At 35.9% G+C, this 18,299-nt stretch overlaps 1 long non-coding RNA gene across 1 annotated transcript; it reads right to left on the reverse strand.

The window, feature by feature from the left end:
- Nucleotides 1-926: 926 nt before the first annotated feature.
- Nucleotides 927-10,754, reverse strand: LOC129492330 (uncharacterized). The gene is made up of 5 exons (XR_008660792.1): nt 10,707-10,754; nt 10,471-10,506; nt 9,787-9,868; nt 3,527-3,713; nt 927-1,062 (listed from the first exon to the last, which is right to left on the reverse strand). It is a non-coding gene; the product is annotated as an uncharacterized lncRNA (long non-coding RNA).
- Nucleotides 10,755-18,299: the final 7,545 nt, after the last annotated feature.

An 18,299-nucleotide genomic window follows, 5' to 3' on the forward strand; every position in this document is an offset into this window, starting at 1 on the left:
TAGACCTAGCTACTTGGGAGGCTGAGGCCGGTAGATCGCTTGAGCCCGTGAAGTTTGAGGCCGCAGTGAGCTATGATTATGCCACCGCGTTCCAGTGTGATTGACAAAGTGATACTCGGTCTTTTTGTTAAAAAAAAAAAAAAAAAAAAAAGAGGTTAAGACAATAGAGCAAATGATGCACTGGGGCATGTTCCAGGGGAAGAATAATAGTGTTCTGTTTTGTTTTTTTTTTTCCAGTCAGGCACTAGTAGGCAACAAAATGATATTAATACTATTTACTCTAATTCTGTTCTTAACAAAAAATCTTATAATTTGCCTTCCCTGTTGCTTGTCTATGGGAAGATCATAAACATAGGAAGATAATACAGAAGTATTAAAATCTTGGCTGTTTCACAGTTGTTTCCCTCTCTAAAGTAATACATTGGCTTGCTGATTTCACAAAAGTAAGAAAAGAGATGATGTTACGGCCAAAAATTCCTGAAGCTAGCCATGTCAAACAAATCTCTTCCAAGGAAATTTTCTAGGATACTGTTTACAAGGTGGGAATAGAAAGTGACAATAAAAGTATAAATTGACTCGGCTTATCTCTATCTCTAACTTTAAGTGTAAATATTGAGATTACACTGTTTTGGCCAGCTTCACGCTATAGGAACTTGAAGATTTGATAAAATCTTTAGAGAGAAAGTGTGGATGTCATTGATTCTATGTGTTATAAATGCAGGAATATATATCAGACACTACATGTCACTGAGTCTAAAAGGTCATTAATTTAAAAATTACCATTATTTAATGGTATTTTAACCATTATTTCATTTACCACTAAGAAAATTCATGACCGAGTAAATCAGGACATCATTTTCAAGAACTGTGAAGTATCTGAGATTTTATTCCACTCAAGTAAACGAAACAAATTAACTTTCTATAGTCTCACAAATGCTAGTAGAAGACATGAGGCCCCTTGGTCAGTAGGTAGAATATCAGCATTCTTATGCCAATTTTCCAATTGATGATTCCCACTGGGCAAAGTGAAGAGGAGTATATGACATCTGTGTACATAGTGAGCTGCATTACAGTGGAGAAATTGAGTTAATGGAACATGAATCTATTATAATGGATAGTCAGATATTTTGTGGACATCTCAGGGAAGCAATTTTTAGGTCTCATTAGCAAAAACAAAATTACTTATGATGACAATCATTTCAAGTTTATGAGATTATTAAATAAGACAAAACGTATAAATGTATATATAGGGTAATTGTCACATAAAAAAGTATTAAATAAATATTTGTTTTCTTTTTCTTTTTTTCTCATGTTTTCTGCTGTGAAAAAGTCACTCCAGAAATGTCACACCCTAGCTCCCCAAATTCTACAATCACTAACTACTTAAAACCTGGCCTCTTAATAGAAAAAGATGTTGCATTTCAAAATTAGATGTTGCAATTCAAAATATCTTTGTTACAGATATTTCATAAATTAAATATTCACCTTATATGTGGTGATGAAAGAACAGCAGAATAGGTGCATGTGAGGATACAAGTTCCTCAGTAAATGAAGAAAATATGGACAAAAGAGGACCTAACATTCAGTAAATAAAACTGGAGTCATGAAGTACAGATGTAGCTTAACTATTTAGTATTTGGATGAGTCCAGGCTTGCAACCACCCATATGACCTAGGCAATACCTTTCCTTCCATAGACCTCTTCTACAAAATAGGACATGGAAAATGTTGGCCCAAATCCAAACTGGAACAGTTAGGGTATTTCTAACACTAAATAAACCAATGTATTCAATCAGCTAACCAAGTGATCTATTAACAAGCACAACAAAGCTGGAAAAGAATAAAGGAATGAATAAATGAGTAAACAAATAAACAATTAAGTATAGTTCTATACTTCGTGAATCTTTTGTCACTATTTGGAAGGTATGTTGTGTTTCTGTCTGAATGCTAGAAATCTTTCTAGTATTTCTATTTTCTATGTTTTATCAAGCACAGCAGGTTTGAAATAATTATATAACATTTCAAAGTAAATATGGATCACTTATGGTTAAATGGTCCCAACACAAAGAAATGATAATCATCTGAGAGACGGCTATGCTAATTGTCCTGATCTGATCACTGCACATTATATGTATCACAAAATCACTGTGTACCCCTTGAATATGGACAGTTATTATTTGCTAATTTAAAAATTTAAATTAAAAAAGTATAGACCTTCTTGACTGGGTGCGGTGGCTCACGCCTGTAATACCAGCACTTTGGGAGGCTGAGGCAGGTGGATCACTTGAGGTCAGGAGTTTGAGACTAGCCTGACCAACATAGTGAAACCCTGTCTCCACTAAAAATACAAAAATTAGCCAGTCTTGGTGGCCCGCACCTGTAATCTCAGCAACTTGGGAGGTTAAGGTACAAGAATAGCTTGAACCTGGGAGGCAGAGGTTGTAGTGAGCCCAGATCACATAACTGTACTCCAACCTGGGTGACAGAGTGTGACTAGGTCTCACAAAAAAAAAAAAAAAAAAAAAATTTCCTCAGTACATCTACAGAAATATGCCACAATCATACATACCAAAACATACATAAGATTATATACACATTGGGGAAAGATTTTAACTAAACTATTAACCCAATATTTAATATATCATCATACATTATAGAATTTTTATAGTTTTTAAAAATTTTATAGAATATTTAGGAGGTCACCAATGGGCAGAAGAAGTGTCACTCATAACTTCCAAAGGTAAAATTATATATTCTGAATATAAATGGTGCCCTCAACTTCTGTACATCAGTTATAGTGTTTGGTATTATGGACTTACTGAAAATCAATAAAATGATGCCTTCAATTCAGATGTTCTTATTATTTAGTAAATCAAAGTCTTCTTGTCATCAAGATACTTCAATATTTTTTGTTAATAATTTTCAGACCTCTGTTTGTTTATCATCTGTATTCATTTTTTCTTTCCCACTAGAGGTTTCTGTCTCTGCAAGCCAATTATTCTTTAAAATAGCCATTTCAAATTAGATTGCTCTCTGTTTTGACTGTGCAGTCCAAAAGGGCACAGGTTTCTGTCAATATGGCAATAAAAGAAAAGGAGCAGGAAAAAAAGAAAACCCACGGGCACACACACACATACACAAGCACACACAATGTCACAAACACAAGACACTGCCAAAGGTAGTGAAAATGGGTAGAATGCTATGCACTGCCCTTTCCTCAATATTGAAATTGCATGCTTAGCGCTTCCTTTTCACTAACTAAATCCCCAGTGGAATAAAATGATTCTTAGGCAGAGTTTTTGTCAGGTGAAGACATCGAAAACTGACAGTTGGCTTCCAAATCAAAAGGTGAGAGAAGGCAATGTGTGTACGCTGGCCTACAGCATTAGTGAGAAACACTTATGCCAGCCCATGTAGACAGCCTCACGAACTGTGCTTCAAGTTTCTCACGTGAAATCTAGCCCAGCCTGACAAATTCCTGTGAAAGCCACAGCCCACATAATCTACAACTGCTGCTCACAACGTACCTGCCTCATCCATCCTGTCACAAAGACAGCACTTCATTGAACCGCAGGCTTATTGAGGGCTGCACTTCAGCACTGAGACAAGTGATGCCTTCACCATCCGTTCCTTCAACAAGCTGTCGTAGTGAATATCTGGCTTCATGTTTATCCATAAAAAAGTCGGAAGGGTAATTTCAAATCAAATACCACGCTTACATGAAAGAAATTAGAAGTGGGTGGTGAGAAATAAGGCATTTAATAGCATTTAAGTCTAATTCTTACCCCTATTCCCTGCCCAAGACCTCTCCCTCCGTGGTAATGCCCATTCTTCTCTTTGCCTGTTCTTCAGAGGTCGTTTTAAAGCTCTCATCCTCTATGAAGTCTTCGCTAAATGTTTCTAGCCATAACAATTCCCCTCACCACTGAACTAGCGTATTACTCATGGTTTACAGGGTGCATTTCACTCTTTATCATTTTCTAGTTATTCCGTGAATTAAATTATGATTTTCTATGAAAAGTAATAATTATCTTTATAGAACTATTTTCTTATGTGTCTTTGTACTAGATTAGGGATAGAGAAAACAACCACAAAACATGGACTTGTCCACGTGAAGGTTACTTTTTATTGGAAGGAAACAGACAAATGATGAAATAAAATATATTCACATAGTCATAGGTGACATGCAGAAATTATAACATGCTGATGTGATATAAATGGTGGGAGTGAGGACAGCATTTTACCTTGGAAGATTAAGAAACACCTCTCACAGGAAGTAGTATATGAACTGAGCTCTAATGTATGAGAAAGAGCTAACCAGGCACCCACCTAGAAGAGTGTACCAGGCAGATGGGACAAAAAATTACTAATTGGTTAATTGAATTTTATTGCCTTCAGAGAGAAAAACATTTAGCTCTGTCTCCACAATTTGGTCCCCATTATACCTCTTGGCTTTTTAGCCTTGCCCCTAGCTCTTCAGTTTATCTTTTTAATCTCTTCAATTGTGTTCCCTTAACACTTTTCCTTATCTCCAGGAGTGGGTAAATAATATAGGAGTGAAGTTGATCTAAAGAAAAATTAGAAGTGGAGAGATTAGTGGGGAAAAATGGATGTTGATACAAAAATTAATGAGAAAGAGAATTACACAAAGATCTGAAAAAAAAAAAGGAAGTTATCTCTGGATAACCTATGGAATAGCAAAGTGATATAGTTTTCTTCAAATCATTTTGCTCTTTCTATGGAAAACAGAAGCATATTGTTCTATGTTTGAATCATATTGTTCTATGCAGGCCAGAAATTAGCTGAAACTTTCTTTTCCCAGCAAGAATGGCACTAAATTTTAATCTTAAGGACATCACCCAATGAATTAGGACACCAAGTTTGCTTTAAATACTCTTTTTGGGGAGGAAACAGCACACTTCTATTTAATTAAGAGAAAAATAAAAGGGCTAACTTTGGAATCCAAAACTTGTTATTTTATGCATCTTATTTATGCTGTTATGGCATGAATTCATAGAGAATAGGTTCCGACAGCTTAAGCCTCTTTCGACTGGTTCTCAAAGTGTGTTTCTCAGGGTGTAGCAGGTTGATTCTTCAGGTGAACCTAGGTACCTTTGTATTTGGCTTCCTTCTTTTTCTGATTTTCCTTCACACATTTTAGAAAGCTATCTTAGCTCTTAAAGTGCTTAATACGCCCAATACCTACATTAGTTCTCTTTGCAAGAAGCTTAGCTTTAACTTGCTTATTTACCAAGATGACAACAGCATCCTGGATAACACTGTAGACTCTTCTAGTTTTGTCAGGGTAACATTTGCGGGCATTTCTTTCTGATCTCTGCTCATTCCCTTGATGTCTACAGTATTTCGTTTCTTGTAGACTCATAGGTATATGGCCAAAGGAAAAATTCCAAGTTTTCTAAAATTCCTGGAGAGCATATAATGGGTGTCCTTCTTCCTTCTTTTTGTGTTTGTCATGTTGGTGGATTATTGGAAGACGGAAGTTCCAGCTGAATGGAGCTCAAACTTTTTATTGCATGTAAAGACAGCACCTAGTGTTTTACTATAATTTTGAGGGGAAGCACGAAGAAATACAGCCCTGAAGGATGCCCCACTTTAGAGAAGACAGGCCAAGCAAGGCTGTCTGAAGTGACTGCCAATGCTCCCTGATCTTGTCTTCACAAGAAATCAGAAATCCCTCCTGATTTAGCATCTTTGACGGATGTAACTGAGGATTCACATCCACTTAATTTGGTGAAGTCTCTATAAGTGCCTCTAGGTGACATTTGACATTTGTATAATACCAAATACTCTCTCTGTATGTGCCACTACCCCTCTTCTTGATTAATTCATTCAAGAATACTACACATACAAATATTTTAATCAGCTCAGGAGAAATGGATCTGTGCTGTGGTAACTAAGTAGGAAAATGAGGTATCAGGAGGTGGTGCTGCCGCTATAAAAGCATTGTTTTTTGTTTGACTTTTTTTTGTTTGTTTGTTTTGGGTTTTTTTTTTCCTGATTAATGAGGGTAATTGTTTTGTGTAACTTCAGATCTGGAAAGCCCTTTTAGAACATAGCTTAAATGCAAGCCCTTTCAGGAAATAGTTTAAAAGCGTACTTTAATATTCATGTCAGAAAGCGGTTGAAGGATTTACATCACAATAAAATATCAATTGCAAGCATACTATGTTAGTCACAATTATTATTAAGAACTATTTAACTTGGTATTTCACATTTCATGTCCTCATTAAACTATTGTGGTCCTTACTCCCCTCTAGTTCTCCCATGTCCCTCAGGAGGGAGAAATGGTTAATAAGATTTTCATTTTATTTCCTAGCACTATGAGAACTATTCATAATTCGAATTTGTTGAGAATGTTTAAAGTTGTTCTGAAGAACAAAAGAGAACATAAAAATATTCTTAAGAATTTAAATATCGGCTCATTTTAAAAGCAAGCATGTTAAAAGCTTTCATGTATGTCTTAAAGTGTGTTTCCCTCTTTGTGTTTCTAGAAACCTTGACTTTTTAAAAGTAGTTCTAGGAACCTGGAACTACTGAACTGAAGAGAGCATTTGAGGTGTCGGGAGAGTAGGTGTAAAAGCATAAAGTCATGAAATAGCTGAACTATAAACATATGCATTCAACATATGAGTTTGGACTGCACCCTGTAGGTGCACAGAGCCACTGCAAATAAACATGAAAGCAACATAATCACATTTGCATTAAAAAAATTCTGGTGACAAAGTAGAAAATGCAATGTAGGGAATAAAGCTGCATGCAAAATTACATAGGAAAAACAGTCTAGGTTGGAAATAAAAATAAATTTTAAAGGTGGGAAATAAAGACATGAACTTGGCCAAAGGAGATGGTGCTAAGACTGGAGAAATATATATATATATATATATATATATATATATATATTTTTTTTTTTTTTTTTTTTTTTTTTGAGACAGAGTCTTGCTCAGTCGCCCAGGCTGGAGTGCAGTGGCTCAATCTCCGCTCACTGCAAGCTCCGCCTCCTGGGTTCACGCCATTCTCCTGCCTCAGCCTCTCGAGTAGCTGGGACTACAGGCGCCCACCACCATGCCCAGCTAGTTTTTTTTGTATTTTTTTAGTAGAGACAGGGTTTCACCGTGTTAGCCAGGATGGTTGCAATCTCCTGACCTCGTGGTCCGCCTGCCTCGGCCTCCCAAAGTGCTGGTATTACAGGCGTGAGCTACCGCCCCCGGCCAACCGGAGAAATATTTAAGAGAGAAGATCAACAGAGAAAGGAATGTTGGACCCTCTCAGGATTCTGGTCATTTTTATTAGACAAGTATTTACTGATCGTCCTTAGTGTGTATATTAATATTCACCTCCAAGAATCAATTCATCAAGGAATCTTACATTATCAAGTGGACTTCAATGATAAAATATTGTTATGTAAGAAAGTATTCTAATACACCAATATCTCATTTTTGTAAGACATGCATGTCACTATGTAATTTAAAAGTGTTTAAGTAAAACCTTGCTCCCATCCTAAGGCTCCTGATGAATAATAGCTAGATGCTCATTGAGGTGCCTCACCCAAAACTGACTTCCAGTTGCTGAATAGTTAAATGATGCTGACCATGAGCGATCTACTTTGGCTTTACATGTCTCTTCTAGAATTGTTTTTTAGTTCTCCTAAATGTTCTTTATCATTTCATTTTAATAATATGGTATCCCATGGTTTCCTTTGCCATTAATAATTACATTTTAATAGGCTTATATTAATTTTAACAGGCTTACAGTTTTTTAATAAAAATCTATTAACATCTGGTATTCCTTGGAATAACAGAATCTATTTCCCTTTTTTAACTGTGTATTTTCCAAACATACATATTCTGAGGATTATTAGTGTATAGTATGTCAACACCTAACAAAACAATAATCCATGAAATGCACTTTGGAGACTACTACTAAAGAACTGTAAAGATGATTTGCTTATGAAAATGCCGAACAAATAGAAGATAGTTGTTGCTAAATGTTCTCCAAGGAGAAATGTGTGTGTAGGTGTGTGTGTATGTATGTGTGACTAGACAAAACATTTTATTGCTGATTTCAATAGGGACAAAAAACAGAACTGATTAATTTTAGTCTATAGTGAAGTTACTCCTTATGTACACTTTAATATAAGGTGTCATCTGTTATATAGTAAAAAAATTTACTTATTTTATGAACTGTCAGATAATTATTACATTGACTACAACTAGAAACAAGAAGAAAATTCTCATATTTATATGCACGTATGTATCAGCATATGTATTTGTCTGCATGTATCCATGTATATAAATCCATACTGAGGTTTAGCTGTGAGAAAGTGGTAAAGATGAAAATACTGAAGCTCCTGTAATCACATAAAGGCTTTAAAAGATTGGAAGAAAGCTGATGTCGCAAGCTGGTGCTTTGACCCATGGAGGTGCTAGTTATATAAATAATGTTGAAAGATTTCTCCTTTTATACAAATAAAAGGATCAGTGATGCTAGAGGCTCCTGGTATGAGAGCCATAATATAGCAAGGCCATGAGTGAGGGATTGATATCAAGGGACTTTGACCAATTAAAACTGTAGCAATGTGGATGGACCAGACAGATCAAAGCATGTTATTTCAAAGGGCATTGGTGTAAGCTGGAAATGTAAGGACAAGAGTCATGAAGATCAAGGCTGCTGCCTTCTGACCGGCCTGTCTACTGCTGTCCTTTTGAGGCAGCCTAGATCTAAATTGAACCAAGTCTCCTTTAAGTGACCTTCTTATGCAAGAGGGCTAGAGCAGTCACTCTAACTTGGTTGTCTTAATTTTACTTCAGACTAAAGTTGGGCAAATGATTTAAGACATTCACTTTTTTAAAAGACTAGAGATTTTAGGACAATTTTGCATATGTTAAACATATTTTATATGCTAAATTAGCCGTTTAACAGATTTATCACAATGCAAAATCACATGTCTTCTCAAGTTCACTATTTTTACAGTCTGGTGAAAATGGCAATTCCTATGTTCTAGTCTGATTATAGTTAGAAAAGCAAAGAGAGATTTCAGAGACAGAAGAAAAAATCTTATAGTAATCAATCATGTCATCCTTAGGTAACGTATTCCTAGATGGGGTATCCATACATATGATAACAACAATCATTTAATATTTCATAGATTCTGAGAGCTAGAGATTCGAAAATAGTTTAGCTGGGTGTTTACGTCTCAGTGTCTCTCATGAGGCTGCAACCATATGTGACATCAGGTGTGTTATAGACTGGAAGTTTGTGTTCCTCCAAAATTCGTATGTTGAAACTTTACTCCCTTCCCAGTGTGATGGTTTTAGAAAGTGTGGCCTTTGGGAAGTAATTAGGATTTGGTATGGTCATAAGGATGGAGCCCTTATGAAAGGACTAATGCTGATATGAAAACAGACTAATACAAATGGGAATTGTGCCCTTATAAGAGTCCTAAGAGTCACAGAGAGCTTGTGTCTCCTCTCTGCTCTCCTGCATGTGAGGGTACAACAAGAAATTGGCAGTCTGCAACCCAGAAGAGAACTCTCACCAGGGTCTGACCATTCTGGCACCCTTCTCTTGGACTTCTAGCCTCCAGAACTGTGACAAATATATTTATGTTGTTTATAAGCCACTTGGTTTATGGTATTTTGTTAGAACAGCTCAAATTGACTAAGACAGGTGCTGCCATCTCAAGGGTCAACGAAGAGAGGATCACTTCTAAATCCACTTAACACGGCTCTTAGTTCTCAAAGATCTATGTCCAAACTCACTCATATACCTGTTGACAGGGTTCATATCTGCTTCCAAGTTCACTCATGTGGGACTCTCCACAGGCTGCTTCGGGACATGAAAACTGACTTCTCCCAGAACAAGCAAATGTAATAAAAAATGAGAAACACTTAACACAGGAGTCATAGAGTTTTTCATGCCTGATGTCAGAATTGCCTACCCAACACTTCTCCTTTTATTCTATTCCTCAGAAATGAATTCATTTAAGTCCAGCTCACAGTCAAGGGGACAGGATTACACAAGGGCATTCATGTTGGGAGGTGAGGATCATTGGGGATATTTTTGTGGCTGCCTACTACTTAAAGAAAATAAATTAATTGAGTCCTCAAAAAGTTAACTGACTTTACCAGTAGAACATGAGTTTCTTGACAAATTAATATTTAAGTGTCTACTTCTAGGAATAACATACAGCTGCTGAACAATTTTGAACGGTAATATTTTGGCATGATGTTAAAGCCAATTGTTATAAGTAACACCTAAATAAGTAAAATGTATGGGAGTGAATTCGGTATCATTAACATAAGACAGTAATCTTTGAATTTATTACGGTGAAAATTACAAAGTTTGTAAATTTTAACAGCAGTGCAATTTTTTAATTCTTTCTACATAATGTAAGTTAGCAGTGGTATCCTTCTCCTACAAATATTGGTAGTTGAATGCAAACTATTTGTACCTTGTTTGGTGTTGACATCAATTGTCCAATATTTCCCTATCAAGAGACAAAATAGACAATTTTGAAATTGACACTTTAGCACCAAAACAGAAAGAGAGTCCATCATCCTTACAGTGTTTGAAAAAAGCATCTGGTTCAATTTCAGGTATTCCAAAGCAAGAATTTCTTATAATTACAGACCTTAAGTTATAAAAGTATTCTTAGAAATCATGTGGTCTAATGGTAATTAAACTTACTTTTGAGTGCCTACTCTGGAGCGAGGAGGGGCTAGTCATCGCAAACCTGAAATGCAAAAGTCCCGAAATGGAAGCATGATTAGCAAGTCTGTGCAAACAGCAAAGATGCCCAGAGGACAGGTAATGCAGAGAGAGCAAAAGAAACTTGGAAAGGGATGAGATCAGAGTATGTAGAAGGGTTCAGCTTACACAGGGCCTTGTGATATCATTATGGAGCAAGCTGGAGAGAGCCTAAGTGATCAGATATCATTGAAGAGTCATAAGCACAAAAGTGAACTGTCTTGACTTATCTTTTTAAAAGCATTATTCAGGCTATTCTGTTGAGAATAGACTATACGGTAACAAGAGTATCAAAGAGGATCAGCTGGGAGGTTACTGAAATAACGTGAGTAAGGAATGATAATGGTTTGGAACACGGTAGCTAACAGTGGGGCTAGTAGGAAATGATCAGAGTCTGGATGTATTTTTGAAAATAGAAGCAGTAGAACTTGTGTCACTTATGGGCTGTGAGAAAAATAGAAAAGTAAAAAATGAAATCAATTGTTTTATTTTAGTAGTTAAATCTTTTCTTTAATTAAAATAGTTAGAATAAGTAGATAAGTAAGTTAGAATAAGTAGTTAAATAATAAACCCTTTAAGGACGGGGTGATGAGCTCAGATCTCTCACCCAAGTCACCCCTTTGCCCTTGATGTCATTCTGAGGGCCTAGACCTGTAGACCTCTTCAGAGAATAGTTTGAAAAACACTTGCAGTGGGTACACTTTTCTCAATCCGTATTTTTTAATTTTTATTTTTTACTATAACTGAACTTAGTTTTTGTCTCAAACTTTTATTTCAAGTAATCATCAAAACTATGATCTTATTAAATCTCAGAAAAACACTGTCATTTCAGGTTTAGTACCTTTAATTTAGTTTAGTCCCCTCTACAGCTTTCTGCATCCAGGGATTTATTATTATTATTATTATGCTTTAAGTTTTGGAATACATGTGCAGAACGTGCTGGTTTGTTACATAGGTATACATGTGCCTGGTGATTTGCTGCACCCATCAACCTGTCATCTACATGAGGTATTTCTCCTAATGCTATCCCTCCCCTAGCCTCCCCTCACTGACAGGCCCCAGTGTGTGACATTCCCCTCCCTGTGTCCATGTGTTCCATTGTTCAACTCCCACTTATGAGTGAGAACATGTGGTGTTTGGTTTTGTGTTTTTGTGTTAATTTGCTGAGAATGATGGTTTCCAGCTTCATCTATGTCCTGGCAAAGGACATGAACTCATTCTTTTTATGGCTGCATAGTATTCCATGGTGTATATGTGCCACATTTTCTTTATCCAGTCTATCACTGATGGGCATTTGGGTTGGTTCCAAGTCTTTGCTATTCTGAATAGTGCTGCAATAAACATACATGTGCATGTGTCTTTATAGTAGAAAGATTTATAATCGTTTGGATATATATCTAGTAATGGGATTGCTGGGTCAAATATTTGAAGTAGCTCTATCAAGTTCCCTATAGCGCTCAAGGTGGATAAAAATGTGACTTCATTCTGTTGTACTTCAGTAAATTAAAGGAGACAAAATAGTTGAAAGAGGCATACATACATAGAACATATCTCAAAATAATGAGCTGTTTATGACAAACAGGTATTTCTGGTTCTAGATCCTTGAGGAATCGCCACACTGTTTTCCACAATGGTTGAACTAATTTACACTCCCACCAACAGTGTAAAAGAGTTCTGATTTCTCTACATCCTCTTCAGCATCTGTTGTTTCCTGACTTTTTAATGATCGCCATTCTAACTGCTGTGAGATGGTATCTCATTGTGGTTTTGATTGGCATTTCTCTAATGACCAGTGATGATGAGCTTTTTCTTGTATGTTTCTTGGCTGCATAAATGTCTTCTTTTGAGAAGTGTCTGTTCATATCCTTCACCCACCTTTTGATGGGGTTGTTTTTTTCTGGTAAATTTGTTTAAGTTCTTTGTAGATTCTGGATATTAGCCCTTTGTCGGATGGATAGATTGCAAAAATTTTCTGCCATTCTGTAGGTTGCCTATTCACTCTGATGAGAATTTCTTTTGCTGTGCAGAAGCTCTTTTGTTTAATTAGATCCCATTTGTCAATTGTGGATTTTGTTGCCATTGCTTTTGGTGTTTTAGTCATGAAGGCTTTGCCCATGCCTATGTCCTGAATGGTATTGCCTAGATTGTCTTCTGGGGTTTTTATGGTTTTAGGTCTTACATTTAAGTCTTTAATCCATCTTGAGTTAATTTTTGTGCAAGGTGTAAGGAAGGGGTCCAGTTTCAGTTTTCTGCATATGACTAGCCAGTTTTCCCAACACCATTTATTAAATAGGGAATCCTTCCCTCATTTCTTCTCTCTGTTAGGTTTGTCAAAAATCAGATGGCTGTAGATGTGTGGTGTTATTTCTGAGGCTTCTGTTATGTTCCATTGGTCTATATCTCTGTTTTGGTACCAGTGACTTGCTGTTTTGGTACCAGTGACGTGCTGCTTTGGTTACGGTAGCCTTGTAGTATAGTTTGAAGTCAAGTAGCATGATGCCTCCAGCTTTGTTCTTTGTGCTTAGGATTTTCTTGGCTATATAAGCTCTTTTTTGGTTCCATATGAAATTTAAGGTAGTTTTTTCTAATTCTGTGAAGAAAGTCAATGGTAGCTTTATGGGAATAGCTTTGAGTCTATATATTACTTTGGGCATTATGGCCATTTTCACAATATTGATTCTTCCTATCCATGGGCATAGAATGTTTTTCCATTTGTTTGTGTCCTCTCTTATTTCCTTGAACAGTGATTTGTAGTTGCCTTTGAAGAGGTCTTTCACATCCCTTATAAGTTGTAGTCCTAGGTATTTTATTATCTTGGTAGCAATTGTGAACAGGAGTTCACTCATGATTTGACTCTCTGTCTATTATTGGTGTATACGAATGCTTGTGACTTTTGTACTTTGATTTTGTATCCTGAGACTTTGCTGAAGTTGCTTATCAGATTAAAGGGTTTCTGGTCTGAGACGGGGGGGTTTCTAAATGTACAATCATGTCATCTGCAAACAGAGACAATTTGACTTTCTCTCTTCCGATTTGAATACCCTTTATTTTTTTCTCCTGCCTGATTGCCCTGGCCAGAACTTCCAATACTATGTTGAATAGGAGTGGTGAGAGAGATTGTCTTGTGCTGGCTTTCAAAGGGAGTGCTTCCAGCTTTTGCCCATTCAGTATGATATTGGCTGTGGGATTGTCATAAACAGCTCTTATTATTTTGAGGTATGTTCTACATATGTATGCCTCTTTCAACTGTTTTGTCTCTTTTAATTTACTGAAGCACAATAGAATGAAGCCACATTTTTATCCACCTTGAGGGCTATAGGGAACTTGATAGGGCTACTTCAAATCCTATTTGCCACTTAGAACTTCAGTGATTATCTAATTTATCAGCCAAAACTAGGACATGCTGTCATGGATAAATGTTACTGAAAAGCAGATGCAAATCAGAAATGTCCTGGGCAAACTAAACTATATAATTATCCTACATCCAACTCTGCTAACCATCTATCTTCTCTTGCTCTCATGCCACAATGACACCCCAGAGCATTTGCAAGGCTGCCATTTTTAGGTTTAACAGACACTTCTGGAGAGCATGGGCTCCTTTATACTCTCAGCTGCACAAACTTATCTGAGATTTTATTATCCCAAACTTGGATGCTAAGGCTCAGGGTTGACATATCTGAGTTTTATTATCCCAAACCTGGATGCTAAGGCTCAGGGTTGACAAGTCAGAGCACAAAGCCTCTTCATTCACTGTGGTCTACTTTGAATTCCTGTCATTCTCATGTCTAAACCTCAGCCCAGAGTTTCCATCTCTTATAGTATGGGAGCCACTTGCCCAGAAAGTCTTCTTCCCAACTCCTAATTTTACCAGTGGACTGTGACTTAAAAGTCAAGCATGTATGGTTTCTATTCACTGGCTTGACTAACATGATTTTGTGGCTCAAATGGGCACTTGTATGGAGTTACAGGGAAGAATAAGGTGAAGTAAAAACACAATAGGAATTTATATATAAAATCATTCATGCAACATTCACCAAATAAAATCATTTTATAAATGGCATTACTTATATCCCTGATCACATAGTTAGATAATGGCAGAGTTGGGATGCCAAATTAGTTCCAATGCCTCTACTATTGGCCTTGATTGTTTAGTGGTGCCTTTAAAAACTCTGAATTGTTTAGTTCATGTTCTTATTGCCTCCACACTCCCACCAAGTAACACTGTTTCATTTCTTAAATCTTTAGGCTTTATAATATGCATGACAGCTTGAGATAAACTCAAGGTGCCTGCTTTCTCTCAATATATGCCATCTTCTTGATTTAATACACTATATTTTAAAGTTATCTCACTCTATTTTAAAGGCCAGTTTCTATAAAATATGTAGAGAAATAATTCAATCAATTAAAGTGAAAAAAGGAAATCTTCATATAAGATAATATTGCTATAAAAATTACAATGATTTCAAAAATTTATTTGATTCCAAAAATTATTGGAGTTTTACGATTTACTGAGTATAGTAAAATGTATCCACCACCTTACACTGAGTTTCAGAAGCTTAAATGTGTAAAAGGTTGAAATTTTTAAAATTGATGGCATCTTGGGATAGTTAAAGATTATACTATTCCATTTATAAAATGACTATTAACCAATAGGGAGCAATTCAGAACATGCTATGTTTCCAAGAGGAGGTAAATTGTAGCATGTAAGGCTAGAATACTGAAGACACAGATTAGAAACATAAAAAGGAAATAACTCATTTTGTGAATATGGAAAAATAATCTAAGTATAAAACTAAAGTTAAATGTGTGTTCATATAAACCCCCTAATTCTCACTTAGAGTTTATCTAATTTAATTCAAAATATTTTATTGATTCTACTTGAATCTACATACGCAATAGGATTAGAAAAAAAGAAAAAAACTTGTTAAATTGAGCAACTGAATTTTCCTTAGGAGTAACTTAGTGAACTACCTATAATACTAAAGAACAACAAAATAAAAAAGTAAATGAAAATGTGCTCTTTCAAATCATTTACATACTCATCTATTCATTTATTTGTCATTTTTTAATATCGAGTATTGTTTAGGTTCTATTCTTTGAGGGCTAACGTAGTGAACAATACAAAGCACCTACACTCAGAATAATTTACAATCTAATGAGGGGAAGAGCCCATCTAGATAAATTTAAAAATAGCTACTTAGAATTATAATATGAAGTACTTTTGAGCTATGTAAAAATAAAATGGGTAAGAGGGTAAAGAACAAAAGAGGCAGAGAGTGGAGGGCACTATTTCAAATGTCGTAGATCTCGTTCCCTAGGAAAGAGCCTGAGTCAAGGGTAACTTTCAAATGATTTATTGAAGTGTTTTCAGGCCAAGGGGTGAAATGGAAGTGGATAAAGGAGAGGAAAAAAGCATAACAAGAATGTGGTATCCATCAGAAAGTAGCTTCAGTCTTATAGGGAAGTTAGGGACATAAATTGCCTTGCGAACTTGACCTCATGTCTCTGTTAGTGACTGACCAATGCTTCTTGATTAAGTATTTTAAAGAGAGGGTACAGTTTCAGGAGCTTCCTTCTCACTTTCCTTCTATCTGTCATTCCACAGATCAAGGAAAAAGTGTGAAGGTTCTGCCCACATAAATCCAGTGGACCCCCTTTAAGATGGACCTGAGCTCTGTTTATAACTTGATCACATAATTCTGAGTTTAACAGGGAGGACATTTTGGATCCTTAAATATCAGTGCCAACTCAGATTCTGCATCCCAGACTCCTCTAAAGCCCTAGTATTCTCCTTTCCCAAATGTGTAGCTACCTAAATAAATGGCCATCGGTCCTTCTTCAGAGGAGCTCAGGAGATCACTGCTGCTCAGTCCACGAGCTCTGGGACTGAGAAGTGGCTCTTGTGGAGAAATTGAACAATGGATCACGACCTTCCTTTGGGGCAGGTGAGCTCCACTTCTTGTTTATTCTTGAACTTCTAATACATAGGTATTAAGCAGTAACCTGTTGGCTGCTTATCTATCCTGCCCCAAGAATATGATGGATCCTGTCACATCGTATCAAAAGCCACATGCCATTTGAATTAATTTTCAAGTATTTTCATATATTTCACCAATTTTACATGATTAATGTTACTAAATTATATTCTTCGTATTATAATTTTGACAATTAAAATTATATGTTAAAATGTTTAACATTTAAAATAACTCTCTTTAGTGTAAAAAAAGAGAACCATTATGCATTAGGCACTGTATTTGGCATTGTGTTAACTTAGAAGTACTGCATTCAATTGCTATGGTAATTTTGGAGCGCCAAAGACAAATTTTCTAAAACTCAGTCCTTCCAATCTCTACTAAAAAATATTTACTCTATAATACCTTTAAGTTTTGAAGTTCCACATTAACATTAAATAGGTTTTGTTGATAAATATAAAAGCCCTCTATAAATATCATTTACATAATTATGTTCATTTGTGCAGAATGTCTTAGGTGTGTAATATTTTAGAGACTGTATGTGCATACATATAGGTGTGTGTTTAGATATACAGAGAGAGAAATTAATATATAAATTATAACATGACTTAGAACACTGATAATTTTTTACCAATAACCATTTTTAGCTCTTAGAATGTTACTTTCTTTTCACTTTTTAAAATTTACTATCCTGGTCCTAAAAAATGAACTTTTTAAAAAATTTTAATTTAAATCTAAGTCTTTCCAATACATGACTTTTTTTGTTTCCATAAAGGCCTCCTTGTAAAAGCTACAAAAGACTCTAACACTTCAAATAGTTCCCTCAGATATTTCAAAAAGTGTAAAGGAATTTTTTAATCTTCTGGCAGATTCATAATGCCCTGCAGATGTGTCCCTGGCTGAGAAAATCACATGGACTTCTATAAGAGGAATGCTGTCCCCCAACAGCTGCTGTATTGCTTCCGGTGCCTAAAGTGTTGTTCCCAGCTGCCATTTCATCCTTCCTAGAGTGCTTTTATGTTACAAACTTCAAGTTAGTAGAGCTTCTCTTATTACAGCAGTTCAGGACCAGCTTTCTTCTGGCAAACTCCACTGCATATGACCTGAGACTCAAATGAGAAAACAGTCATTGAGTCACCTTAAAGGTTACTTGTCAAAAGCAAAATTTCCCTGGGAGGGGAGAGACAGAGCAATGGAGAGAAGGCAGAGGAAGAAGTAGAGAGGGAAGGAGGAAGGGAATGAGAGAAGCTTACACTGAAGCAATTTGTTTACTGTGTATTTTATATGTAGAACATGTTTTTTCACCCAGAAAAGCCTGTATGTATAAGGAAATACCACTGAGGCATGTTCTTCAGCAATATTTGTGCTGAGGAACCCCAAGGGCAGACAGAAAATGGAAATAATTCAATCTGAACATTGCTCAATGGTACAACTGGAAAATACTCATGAATCACGACCTCTCATAAACTTAGTTTACAATATCAGATTTTAAACATTTACTTAAAGTGATCTACAGAAGTATAGTTTAATTATATGAATTAAAATAGCACAATTACATATA

The sequence above is a fragment of the Symphalangus syndactylus genome, chromosome 10 (assembly GCF_028878055.3).
Source record: "Symphalangus syndactylus isolate Jambi chromosome 10, NHGRI_mSymSyn1-v2.1_pri, whole genome shotgun sequence".
NCBI classification, from domain to species: domain Eukaryota; kingdom Metazoa; phylum Chordata; class Mammalia; order Primates; family Hylobatidae; genus Symphalangus; species Symphalangus syndactylus.